This window comes from Theropithecus gelada, unplaced genomic scaffold, assembly GCF_003255815.1.
Source record: "Theropithecus gelada isolate Dixy unplaced genomic scaffold, Tgel_1.0 HiC_scaffold_15876, whole genome shotgun sequence".
Classification (NCBI taxonomy): domain Eukaryota; kingdom Metazoa; phylum Chordata; class Mammalia; order Primates; family Cercopithecidae; genus Theropithecus; species Theropithecus gelada.
The window spans coordinates 1,100,491-1,113,234 of NW_020257632.1; the positions used below are offsets into that span (position 1 = coordinate 1,100,491).

The following is a 12,744-nucleotide window of genomic DNA, read 5'->3' on the forward strand; positions in this document are numbered from 1 at the left end:
TGAATATGTTGCCTTTGAAAATCAAATTCAGTTACAATTTTGAAAATGTGGGGCATTTTTAAATAGCCTAGATTATTTTCATCTCAATTCTTTCTTTTTTCTCTATTGCAAAGCCAGTATGAGGATCTTTCATCTAATAATAACACTTTGGTCGTAGTTCTGCAATGCTTAAGAAATAAAATCTGTTACTCCTGCTGGGATCAGAACAGTTGTCAGCATATGTGGGCAGCAGTGGATGAAGAGCTCTTGAATGTAAGGCATGTAAACTAAATACCAAAGTTGAATGTATTAAAAGTCATTGTTGATATAGGAGATATCTTATATCAATGATATTTATGAAGACATCTGTCATGTAGTTCTCTATGATACAGATGAGGACAAGACTCTATATACCAGCTTTATGCTATCCATTCGATCAACATAGACCAGAGATACGAAAAGAGAGGGATAATAGGAATTCCAATTAGATTTCAAAGCTATGGCTGGGTCCCTTTACAATGGCATGGATACAGAGGATGTTGTTAGGTTCTTCATTTCTCTTCTATGTATTCATAACTCTGTCCATTATGTATATTAGAAATTCAGGCATAAACTTAATTTCACAGAAGATTTTTGGAAATGCCATAAATAACTACTTTTCAGAAATTTAAGTGGGCTGTGTGTGCCATAAAGACCATGATGTCACTATGATGATATGGTGCAGAGATGAAGAGTCCTGCCCATGAATTCTACAACTAATGTGTCAGAACAAATCATTTATGTCCAAAATTTGCATTCATGAACCTCACCATGCTCTCTATCAGATGCCATATTACCATCTCTCCTCAGTCAGATTCATCTAGGACCAGAAATATCTGACAGAATTACAGAATTATTAAAGATGCATATCCTACAAGCCTTATTGATCACTATATGAACATTTACTTTCCCAAACAAAATTGATAGCTTTTCACGGACATCACTGCTTTTACTGTGGTACCATCTGTCTCAATATTGAAAACTTCGGTAATTTTTAAATGGGTAAATCTTTAAATGGAATCCTCTTAGCATGACAAATGACTTTAATGGCACTTCTTAATTGAACAAAATAACACATTTTTAATGGTTCTACAAAAGGCCTAATTCACTAGCTTTGAATACCTAAATCTTCAAACGAGAGGAGCAGCTTTCAATAGAAATACTGAGGCCAATAAACAGGCAGAAAAGTTTTTACAGGTGGTATTGGCAGAACACTGGGAATGGAAATGAGCCAGGGCTCTTTGTTTTTGTTTCATTTTGTTTTGTTTTTGAGACAAGGTCTTGCTCTGTTGCTTAGACAGGAGTGCAGTGGTGAGATCACGGCTGACTGCAGCCTTGACCCCCGGCTCAAGCAATCCTCCTACATCAGCATGTAAATGGGACTACAGGCACATGCCATCACGCCCAGCTAATTTTTGTATTTTTTGTAGAGATGAGGGTTTCTCCATGTTGCCCAGGCTGATCTAGAATTCCTTGCTCAAGTGATCTGCCCTCTTAAGCCCCTCAAAGCGCTGGGATTTATAGGTATGAGCCAGTGCAACTGGCCTCAGGGCTCTTTAGAAAGATAACCACAAGGAAGGTGTTCAGTAGGCACAGGCCAGGGCAAGGAGGGAGAGACTGATGATAAGAGGCAACATAGGTTGGGGCCAGGCGTGGTGGCTCACACCTGTAATCCCAGCACTTTGGGAGGCTGAGGCGGGCGGATCACGAGGTCAGGTGATCGAGACCATCCTGGCTAACATGGTGAAACCCCGTCTCTCTAAAAATACAAAAAATTAGCCGGGCGTGGTGGTGGGCGCCTTGTAGTCCCAGCTATTTGAGAGGCTGAGGCAGCAGAATGGCATGAACGCGGGAGGCGGAGTTTGCAGTGAGCCACTATAGCGCCACTGTACTCCAGCCTGGGCGACAGAGCGAGACTCCGTCTCAAAAAACAAAACAAAACAAAAAAAGAGGCAACATAGGTATTGTTGCCAAAGTCCAGGTAAGAAACAAAGAAAGTTAAAGGAAGAGGAAAGAAATGGCCACTTTTTTTCCCTTTGGTAGAAGTGGCAGGTGTGGGTGGTGTTTAAAGGTAGAATTGACAGGAAGCTCTGATACCCTTGAGAACAAAGTTTTTGCTTTTTTTGCTGTTGTGTTTTGTTTTCCCCACCTGCTCCTGAGTTATCTGAGCATCCATAGCTCAATTATAGTCCACATTTTCCTCCATGCTCCTCTGCAGGCTGCTGCACATTTCCCTGCTACTTGCCAGAATTCTCCCTAGTAGGCCATTGGGGTCACAACATTGTGCAGAAGGTTACACTTCCCTACGTTGGTAAAAACTGTCCACTAAATCAACAGTCCCCCACCTTTTTGGCACCAGGGACTGGTTTCATGGACGACAATTTTTCCATGGACCTGGGGTCGGGGGGATGGTTTCATATGATTCAAGCACATAACATTTATCGTGCACTTCATTTCTATTATTATTACATTGTAATATATAATGAAATAATTATACAACTCACCATAATGTAGAATCAGTGGGGGCCCTGAGCTTGTTTTTCTCCAACTAGATGGTCTCATGTGGGGATGATGGGAGACAGTGACAGATCATCAGGCATTAGAATCTCATGAGCAGTGCACAACCTAGATCTCTCGCATGCACAGTTCACAATAGGGCTTGTGCTCCTATGAGAGTCTAATGTTGCTGCTGATCTGACAGGAGGTGAAGCTCGGGCCTTACTGCCAGCAATGGAGAGTGGCTGTAAATACAAATGAAGCTTTACTGGCTTCCCTGCTGCTCACTTCCTGCTGTGCAGCCTGGTTCCTAATAGGCCACGGACTGTTAGGCCTTGGTCTGTGGCCTGGGGGTTGGGGACCCTTGCACTAAATAAAACTTTCCCAGTAGTTAAAGAAGAGCAAAAAACTGAAGATTTTCACAGAGATGCCCTTAAAAGTATACTCTGATTGCTAGTCAGGCTTCCTTGTCTCAAGGTCCACTATTGTGTATGTACTTTCCTCTTCAAAAGCATCTTTCCTCTTTTCTCTATGGTATGTATCTTTACAACTTTATGGCAGTTTATCTCATGGAGGGTCCAGCCCCCTTTCTCAATCAGCGCAACCCACAGGACATTATGTTTAGCAATACCTTTCCCAAAGTCTTAGGTAGGCAGTCTAAAATAATGCTACAGAAAAACTCTCTCATAGCACAGTCTCTGTAGAGTTTTCATTCCATTTCTTGCCCATTGGTAGCAATCAAGATTTGCCACCTAATTCTTCTTGATCATCTATGGGATTCTACTTACATATATATCTCAAGGGCAAATAATTATCACCAAAGATAATTCACACTAAAAAAGAAAAATATCTCTCCAAATATAACATATTTTGAACTGAGTCAATCCTAAATGGAGATAACTGGATATATTTTCATGCAGATTATTGTCTATTTCCACAATATTCATTCTCCTGCTTCTAAGCGTGCCCAGATTCCTTCAGGTCTATAAGAAATAGGATCCATCTGTAACCTTTTCATGCGACAGCAACTGCCTTCCTACACAAAGATGTTGAAATTGTGGGATTACTAAAGATCGTGGATATGAATGTGTGTGTATGTACGTGTGTGTGTTCACATAAAATGGGTGGAGAGTTATTTTTTTCAGTTATATTTAGCTCGGCTCTTTAAGGTATCTGAATTTATTTACTATTTGAACTAATGTTTGGGTTCTTGGCTATAATAAAACATTATGTAATCATAAACAGTGTGTAGGTCTGGGGAGCAATCTGACATATATAGAGAATAAAATGCTTAAAGAGAATAGAAAGAAGGTCTTTAACTTAGAAAAAGAAGACAGACAAATTTAAAGAATAAGGATTCTTAAACTTTGTGATATATTACTATACTTATGCAAGTATAAAATACAGAATGCTATCATGTGATGAATTCTGATGAAATTAAAATATTTATTCTTATAGAATCTATAATTTTGCTATTCCTGCGAAACATATTTTACCTCACAGGATTAGGTGAATTCTAAGTTCCCACCTATAAAAATGTATGAATCTCTCTGCTTCCAGAGCCATTCATTTAATGTATTTGATTATTTCCACTAGGCATAATTATTTATAGCTTAATGGCCAGGTCCCTAAAAGTTCCAAGATGAGTTGGAGAGAATTCCTGCCCTTGTGGAGCTCAGTCTAGTAGTAGAAGAGCTAGAGAAATAAACAAGAAGAAATTGGAAATAGGAGGATGTACAGAGTGTGACACAAGTAAATGATCCATTTTAGAGTACGTGCGTGGGAGGTATGAAGTGCAGGATTGTGTCATTGTTAGGTAAAACAAAAAGTCTCACAGAAGAGGGGGCCGGACATGGTGGATCATGCCTGTAATCCCAGCAGTTTGCAAGGCCAAAGTGGGTGAATCACTTGAGCCCAGGAGCTCGAGGCCAGCCTGGGCAACATGGTGAGACACCCCACATCACCACAAAGTATATGAAAATTAGCTGGGTGTGGTGGCGAGTGCCTGTAGTCCCATTACTCAGGAGGCTGAGGTGGGAGGATGGCTTCAGCCTGGGAGGCAGAAGTTGTGGTGAGCCTAGATTGCACCACTGCACTCCAACTTAGGTGACAGAGCCAGATCGTGTCTCAAAAAAACAAAAAACAGAAAACAAAACACAAGACATTTCACAAAGGCTGGGGCACTTGAGCTGGGCCTAGAAGGGTAGACAGTACTAGGAAGTACATTCCAGCCTAAGAAAAGAGCTAGAGAAGAGGTACTAATGCATGAAGCAGCACGGACAACTATTAGTTAACTAGGAGTAAAAGCTAGAGGTGGGGGTGCAGCAATAAAACGGTGGAAGATATACAGGGAACAAAGCCTTTTATGTTTCATGTCTCCTGCTTTGACTGCTGAATTTTCTGTAGTGGTGATAAGAGGGTTTAATATGTCTGTGGTAAGAAGAGTTCCATCCTCCCTAGAAGTTTAAACAAAAGTGGGTACTCCAATTTGATTCTGACATGCCACATGTGTGATAATATTACAACTCCCTTTCCTTGGCCCAGTAGCAGTAAAGTTAATAAATTGGTATCATATGTGTATGCACTGATATTGGTCAACAGGTAAGTTCTGTACTTACTATGCCCCACTAAGGCTTTGAACAGGTATTAGAGGCTAGTGTATTAATTAGGATTCTTTCCATTTCAAATGACAGAAAATTCAATCCAAGCTAACTTCACCTAAAAGAGAACAAATTTACTCATATGATTTGAGAGTCCAGTGATCAGTCTAGCTCCAAAATAGCTCAAAGGTCTTCAGCACCCAGTTTCTCCATCTTCATCTCTTGGATCCATTTTCTCCGTGTTGGCACTGTTCTCCAGCAGGCTCGTGACCTGTGGTGGCAATTTACATTTGTTCAAGTACAGAGAACAAAGAAACACAGAGATCCCTCCTGATGGCTCCCGTACAAGTCCTGACCAGTCACTTTGGCTCCCTGGGGTGAAGACCAGTCAATGGAAAGAAGAACTAGTGCAATCTCTAGTACAGATGAGTGAGGTCTAGGTAGTATTTGTGTGATGATTTGTCTTCCCGTGACACACCTGGATGCTAAAACCACAACCTCTTGGGATTCCTTTGTTAAGTCTACCCCGGGCCTCTTCTTTCTTGGGCTACTTCCCCAATATCAGCTTCTAGTTCCTTGTTTCTCCCTCAGGAAACCTAATCATTCTGTCTCTGTCCCCTTGTACGTGCCCATGGAGATCCTTTTTACAGTTTCAGAAAAATATTTTCCCCTTTGAAGCTTCTCCCAGATACTCTGGATTCTTTTTCTTAAGAATTTAGGATTTTATAAAACAAAGCCAGAAATATTCATAGACCATTTTTGTATGCACTTACTTTTACCTCTTCTTGGGACAGTGAACACCCAGCAGGAGATCTGCTTACAGGGGTAGAGAGGGAGGAGAGAAGCAATAGCAGAAAATATAGGGAGAAGAAAAATACAGGACATGATGTAGATTTCAAAATATTATTCCAAGGAATCACATATATAATAAGGTTTCAAATTAGTAATGTAGGTGTTTTCTTCTTTCTCTCTCTCTCCTTCTCTCTTGTAAGATCTGAGGAGGCGGAGACCATTGGCAAACAAGCTAGTGAATGAGTAGGCCTCACAAATGTGTGATGTAAATTAAGCCTTGACAGGTATTATATGCCACCCTTCTTATTGGCGTGAAATTTATGTCTCAGCCTCAGCTATGTATTTGCCCTGTTCTGACTTATGTGAAGTTATGTAATATTTTGTGTTTATAATTTTAATATTATGCCCATGAGAAATTGATTTTTTAAAGTGTATTAGGTTTTATCCTGCTTTTCTAAGGACTGAATCCTTTATTAGCACTTCTAAGTAGCACATTTAAAACAAGAATTCCTAGTAAAAGGAATTCAAGGAATGACTGAATTTTCCATGTATACGGTCCAGTAATGCCTGTCAAAGGGATATATGGATTCAGGCTCCAATCAGAACAGAAACTGCTCTGAGTATTTAACATAGGGATAATTTAATTCAATAAATTTGTAAAACAGGTGAGAACAGAGCTAAGAAACCAAAAAAGGGACAGTTATTTTTCAAAAGGATGAAGCCACTATGACTCCAAAATAGAACATTAAAGGAAAGAGGCTGTGATACCGGGGCACAGGGTCAGAGGTCATGGGTCACTTGGCCGGAGCTGGAGTGTGGCAGTGTGGCGGGGAACATCCTAGCTTTTCCCACCCTCCAGCTCTCCACTGTCCTCCTCCAGCTTCCCATTCAAACCCAGCTGGCAACCAGCTGGCAAGGAAGCTTGGAAATGCAGCTTGCAGGGATTAGCGTCCCTGTGATATGGACCAGAGGAGGGGAAAGAAGAACCAGGAATGAACTCCAGGGCAAACAAGTCTAGGACCCTAAACCCACACAAAGGATTTTTAAAAATTCATAGTTAACAAATCCTAGTTGGAGGTTGATAATTTATACTAGAACAACAAAGTTGTTTGCAGTGACTCCCATCAATGGGATACCAAAGTCTGGGCAGCTTGAGGCATTTACCCATTAAAATCAGGACAGCCTTGTCAGAAGGGCTGGTTATATGTGTACATGTCCACATTTTTAACTGATGTTGGGAGCCCTGTAATTTTCTTGAATTTAGTCAACCTTCTTTTTAAGACACTGCCTGCCTGAATGTATTGGCCTTTTAAATGAACAAGGTTCCTACTCCTAAATCTGAGTTGTCCCTTTTCTTTCATTTGGAATACTGAGAATCCCTCATCACTTTTCTTGTTAACTTTCTATTTATCCATTTGAAGGTTGCTGAGATTTGCTTATACTATAACTTCAGTGATATTTTCCAAGATGAATTTTCATTTCAATCACCAAAACTCTACTGCACAGGATATGGTAAATATTTGTGCTCATTCCTTTGAAGCCTCAACCTGGCTGGCACCACTCTCTAAATATAGATCAGGATTAACTGAGTAATAAGGCAAGAGTTCACTGTAGTTTCTCTAATAAATTCTTCAATACTGTTGCTGTAGAGGAGTCTTTCAAAGGATTTAACCTCAGGTAGACAGAAACTTCAGAAGATTGGGAAATGTTCACATTCTAAAACATTCACTATGTTTGAAAAATTGTAACAAGCTTTATGTTATCAACGAGATCCAGAAAAAAATCTTCCATATTTTCAGTCCCCTATTTCACAAATTTCATTATGATTTTTTTGGTCTTGTTTGTTTTGAGGAAACTGGTTGTTTTACTGTATTTCTACTGGTTCTAAAGCTAACCTTGTTTCCTCCCTCCCCTCTAAAATTGGGCATGTTTCAAATTTTGCCAATATATGCTAGTTCTCATTCTATTAAAATTTTAAGGGCAGGGATAATGGAAAATGGAACTGATCACATTAAAAAGGGATAAGAAGTAAGCAAAAAGGCTTTAATTTAAAATTATGAGAGAAGTTCAGTGTTTCAGGGAAATAGCAGTGAAAGAAAAATACCTCTTTATAAGGAGCAGAAGAAAGAACCTTAAGGCTAAGTTAAATCAGACATATCAAACATTTTATGGGAAAGAGAGACAGATGTGCTTTTGGAACTGGAAAAATATTGGTTAACTTTTCGTTGTGATCACACTTTGGTGGTGTCTATGTGAAGCAAATGTTTTGGCTCTAAACTTGTTTTTGCCACTTTTATGTTTTCTGCGTTCACCAACCTGAAGAAAAAAGAATAAAGCATATTCTGACTGACAAGATAAATCAGAAAACTTTCCCTTGTCTCAATAACACCACTTAGTGATAAACAATTCAGTGTCTTTCAACGGAAACATTCCTTTTAAAAACTACACAAACCAGAAATGGGAGCAAAATTGGAGAAAGTGGTCTCATTGCATTTTGCTACCCATAATCCATTTGCTCACATGAGAAAACGTGGTGTTGGAAAGGGCCTGTGACATCATTAGATTGTAAATATGTCTGCTGTCCTGTAAATGAGGCAGACTGTGACAACTATTTTTTCCTTTTAAAATAGTTTTAATGGTATATTTTAATTCGTTCTTTTCCTGAAGTGGCCCTAATATATTTTAAGATGTACAAAATTTTAAAATGTCAGAATATCAAATTTATCTACATTTGTTACCTGTCTCCCATGAAACACTGGGTGCTTATGTTTGTTTGATAAAACTTTATCCCTGGACACAATATCTTTTAACATCCTAGAATGTTAGTGTAGAAAAGGAACTGTCAGTCCTTAATTTTAATGAAGAAAGTGCAGCAGAGAAAGGCCATGGTTTCTGCAAGGTGGCACAGAAAAGTACAGTGAAGACATAATTAAAACTCAAATTTCTTGATCTTCTAAACCCCAGTTCAGAGAACCATCTACTATACCACTTTGCCTCACTAGAGAACTAAGAACTACTTCCTCCAACACTAGTAACTCACTCTACCCATGCAAGTCACTGCAACAGCTTGCTTGCATCTGCAAATTTATATCTATATCAGCACCTCAGAAAACATGTTCATATAGCTGAGACATTTCGCTTAAGACGAAATACAGTTTTATAGTCTACTAATTGATGGTCCCAAGAAAACAGACTGCCTCCAGTTGTATATGGCTACCTTAATGAGTAGGACAAGTGTCAGGGTGTGTGACAGAATTGCCTGAGTATGGAAGGTAGCAATGAAAGTCTCCACAAAAATATGAATACTTTCCTACAGAGAAAGCCCCCTTTAAGTGGGAGCCTTTACTAAAGTCCATAGTTAAAACGTCATCTCTTTAACGTTGAGAAAATCGACTTTTAGAAAGTTCATTTATGCCGTGTTTCAGGCCTACGCTAAGTTCTACGGCAAAAAGACCTGTAAAATGCACCGGAGCTGACATCGTGGGTCCTGGAACCCATGCCCGCGCTGCTTCCACGGGGCACCCTTTCTATAATCCAACACCCCGAATGAAAACACTAATACAAGCCTGGCCCCACAAAAACCTAAGGTAATGCTGACCTTGCAGACGAGAGGTTTTTCACTTTTATTTTCGGTTGAGGACTTACTACCACAAAAACACATCAGACCTGTACCAGAATAGGTGTGTGGCGGAGCGGGAAAAGCATCGGGTCATTTTAACTCGACTAGAAAGGAACACAGCGATGCCCTCGCTAAACTTGTCGCCAAGTTCCCACCTCGCCATCCCCGGATGCGTGGAAAACCCCTCCCGCCCGGGGCCCCGGCAGCACTCGGGGATGCCGGCACGCCTGGCTCCTTCCCACCCGCGAGCTGCGCTCCCCGCAGGGCGGGCCGGGGCGGGGAAAGAGAAGCGCGGCGCGAAGGGCCGCGGGCGACCCGGGAAGGGAGGAGGGAGGCTTGGGAGGCTGGCGGGCGGTTTTATTGTTTCCTTTCGCCCTCCTCCTCCCGCGCCTCGGCCCCGGCGTCACTGGAAAGCCGCCCGAGCCGCCCGGCGGCTGGTTATTTATAGCGCGGGCTGCGCGCGCGTCACGGAGCCCGGCCCGGCTGACGGGGCCGCTGACGCGCTTGGCCGCGGGGCCGAGTCCGCGGGGCTGCGCGCCGGGCGCCGGCGACAATGGGCTTCTGTGTGTGCAGCTGCTGTCGCCGCCGGGGGCCGGGGGAGGGGGGCGGGCGACTCCCCGGCTCCCCTCTCTGTCGGCCGCGAGCCCCCGAAAGGTAACAGGCCTCTTTCGCCCCCGGTCAGGACCCGGGCCCTGTGGGCTTTTTTTTTTTTTTTCTATTTTATCTGTAAGTTCCCCTTGCCCCAGCCTCCGGTTTCACTTCCCGTGTTCCCTCTATCCCAAAAACCACCCCAGTATGTCGAGAGAGGGGGATCTATCCAGCCGGGGGCGACCACTTTGTGAGCCCCGGGGAGCGGGACCCGTACCACGCGCGTCCAGCTGGGGATGCGGTGACCGAGGGGCCGGGAGCGCCGGGCAGGTAACGTATCCTGGACTTAAGAGTCGGGGGCTTTGTTTGGGTCGGGAGGAGGGGAGTAGGGGTGGGTGTGAACGCCGGGCTGCCCTTCCGGGACTCCGGTCCCCCCTCCTTCGCCCCCCTCGCCTGCGCGCTGGAAGCCAACCTGGGTGTGTAGCGCGAAGAGCGAAAGAGAAACTTCTTCTGCGTGACTGACTAGATGAGGCTCCTCCCGAGAAGCCGAGATAATACAGGCCCCTCTCCCGCCGCCCGCCTGCCTGCCTCTCCTCCCCCGGCCGCTCCCTCCTGTCGCCCCACCCCTCGAAGGCTGCGGACCAGCCCCCCACACTTCCCCCTACATCTCTGGCAGGTTCGCGCCGTGGACGCCCCCGCCCTGCGGGAGGAGGGGCTGGCGCGGATTTTAGGGACTTCCTGGGATGCGGAGACCGGCTCTGAACCATCCCCTTTCTGCTGCGGGGAGCTGGGGAAGCTTGCTCTGGAGCGTCTCTCACGTGGCAGGCAGGCAGAGAACTTGCTGTACCTTCTAGGAAATTACAATCGATTTGTAATGCACTTTCGCTAATTGAGAGTTCAAAATTAAACTTTAATAAAGCATTTGTGTCGTCTCGTCTAATTGTGAAAGCTTCCATCCGTCCTGGTAGATAGACTCTAAGTCTCAAGTTAATGGCGCTAAGCTAGATTTCCCCCCCAAGTACAATTCTGTCAGCCGTCGTCGGCGCAGCTGGATTTCCGTAAGGTACAGATGTTGCTAATGACAGCTTAAGCACGGATGGGCAGATAGCATACGGAATGCAACATGTTGCCATATGGTTCCTTTAGCCTTTCACCTCCAGGGATATCAATCACATATATTCTGGGAGGAACTTAATGACTCTCTGAACAGCAAAATGAATTACCTGGTACAATTTATATCCCTTGACCTGATACGTTATAACAACAGGAAGATAGCATCTCGCAATTCTGTGGTATAAATTGAGCTACAGAGCTACATTTCAAATTCTACAACATCTATTTGTAGTTTGAGGGGCCCTGTCATATTCTGGCTGTAAAATCTGTTTCTGTATTGCCCATCTCCCTCCCCCTCCTACCTCTGGACGAAGCAAAATTTATAAAGTTTAGCAAAACTGTGGTGTCGGAAATTGCCAGTCAACCGATTAATAGATGAAGTGTGGAGAAATGGAAAATAGGACTTCCAGAGCTAGTTACTTCAACAAGAATTAGCCATCTTCAGGAATACCATACTTTTAAGCATACAAAATTAAAGGACTCCGGAAAACGTATTTTCTGTTAGTTGTTTCAGTATAGCTCCTAAATCTATTCATTAACTATTTGAAATTCTCCATTTATTTTCAAACTTCAACCATTCCTACACTTTGGAAATTACAGAAGACAGTTCTCAGAAATATGAAATGCAGGAAATGTAAGTAGCACCTCCTCAGCGAACCAGTTTCTGTATCCACAACCCCATGCACTCACTATTTATGTAGCTTAATTTGAATCATGTACATGGTGGTACTGGTAGTTTGCTTTTTCCTCCCAACATGTCAGTGACAGCATACCTAAGTTGCTGTTTCTCTCCTAGTGGATTGATTCTGCAATATCTCACAGGTGTCATTTTTAAATATCCTGGTGACTAATAAAATGTTTTGATTGCCTTTCAGATTATAAACGTGGTTGTCTTTGGTTGTCTTTTACTGTATCCTTTATTTTCTATTCACTAATACAGATAGATCACACAGAAAGACAGTAAGGGCAAAAAAGTAAAATAACTTACTAGAATTTCTAAACTTTATGTTTACTTTTACCTACTAAAGGATATTTGAAAGGTAGAGACACACTTTTAAAACTTTTCGCTTCTGGCACTATGTAAACATTAATTCATGTAAACTAATGACTAGCAGAATGCCCAAAATAGGCATGAACAATCTGAAAAAGTATTTACTTTCAGTCATGTCAAGTTTCAGAAAGTGTTAACATTTTGAAAGTTTGTCTATATATCATGTCCTTTCAGAATTACTGTGAAATTATAAGACAATGCTTCTCCTTTTCCCCCCGCCCTTTTGTAGTGGCTGATTTGTTACCTAATGCTTGAGTTAGTTCGATAACTTTGATAATTATTATCAAATAAGATCTTTTGTGTGTGTATATAGGAGAAAATCTTATACAGAACACATTAAGATATACATAAGTTATGGTAATCTTGTTTTCTGGGGCTGTTTTTTAAATCTTTTAATGGCTGAGGTTTTATTTCTCTTTGTAGTACCAGCACTCGATGTGTTTTAAACATGATCAGTAGTGATGGTG

The 12,744-nt window shown here is 42.2% G+C and overlaps 1 protein-coding gene across 1 annotated transcript in view; it reads right to left on the reverse strand.

Annotated features, from left to right (window-relative positions):
* Positions 1–10,791, reverse strand: part of LOC112617081 (glycerol-3-phosphate dehydrogenase, mitochondrial) — a 247,945-nt gene extending 237,154 nt beyond the window's left edge. Inside the window, exon 1 of the mRNA XM_025373807.1 lies at positions 10,567–10,791. The gene's annotated coding sequence lies outside the window, so the exon portion shown is untranslated. The remainder of the gene's footprint in view (positions 1–10,566) is intronic.
* Positions 10,792–12,744: the final 1,953 nt, after the last annotated feature.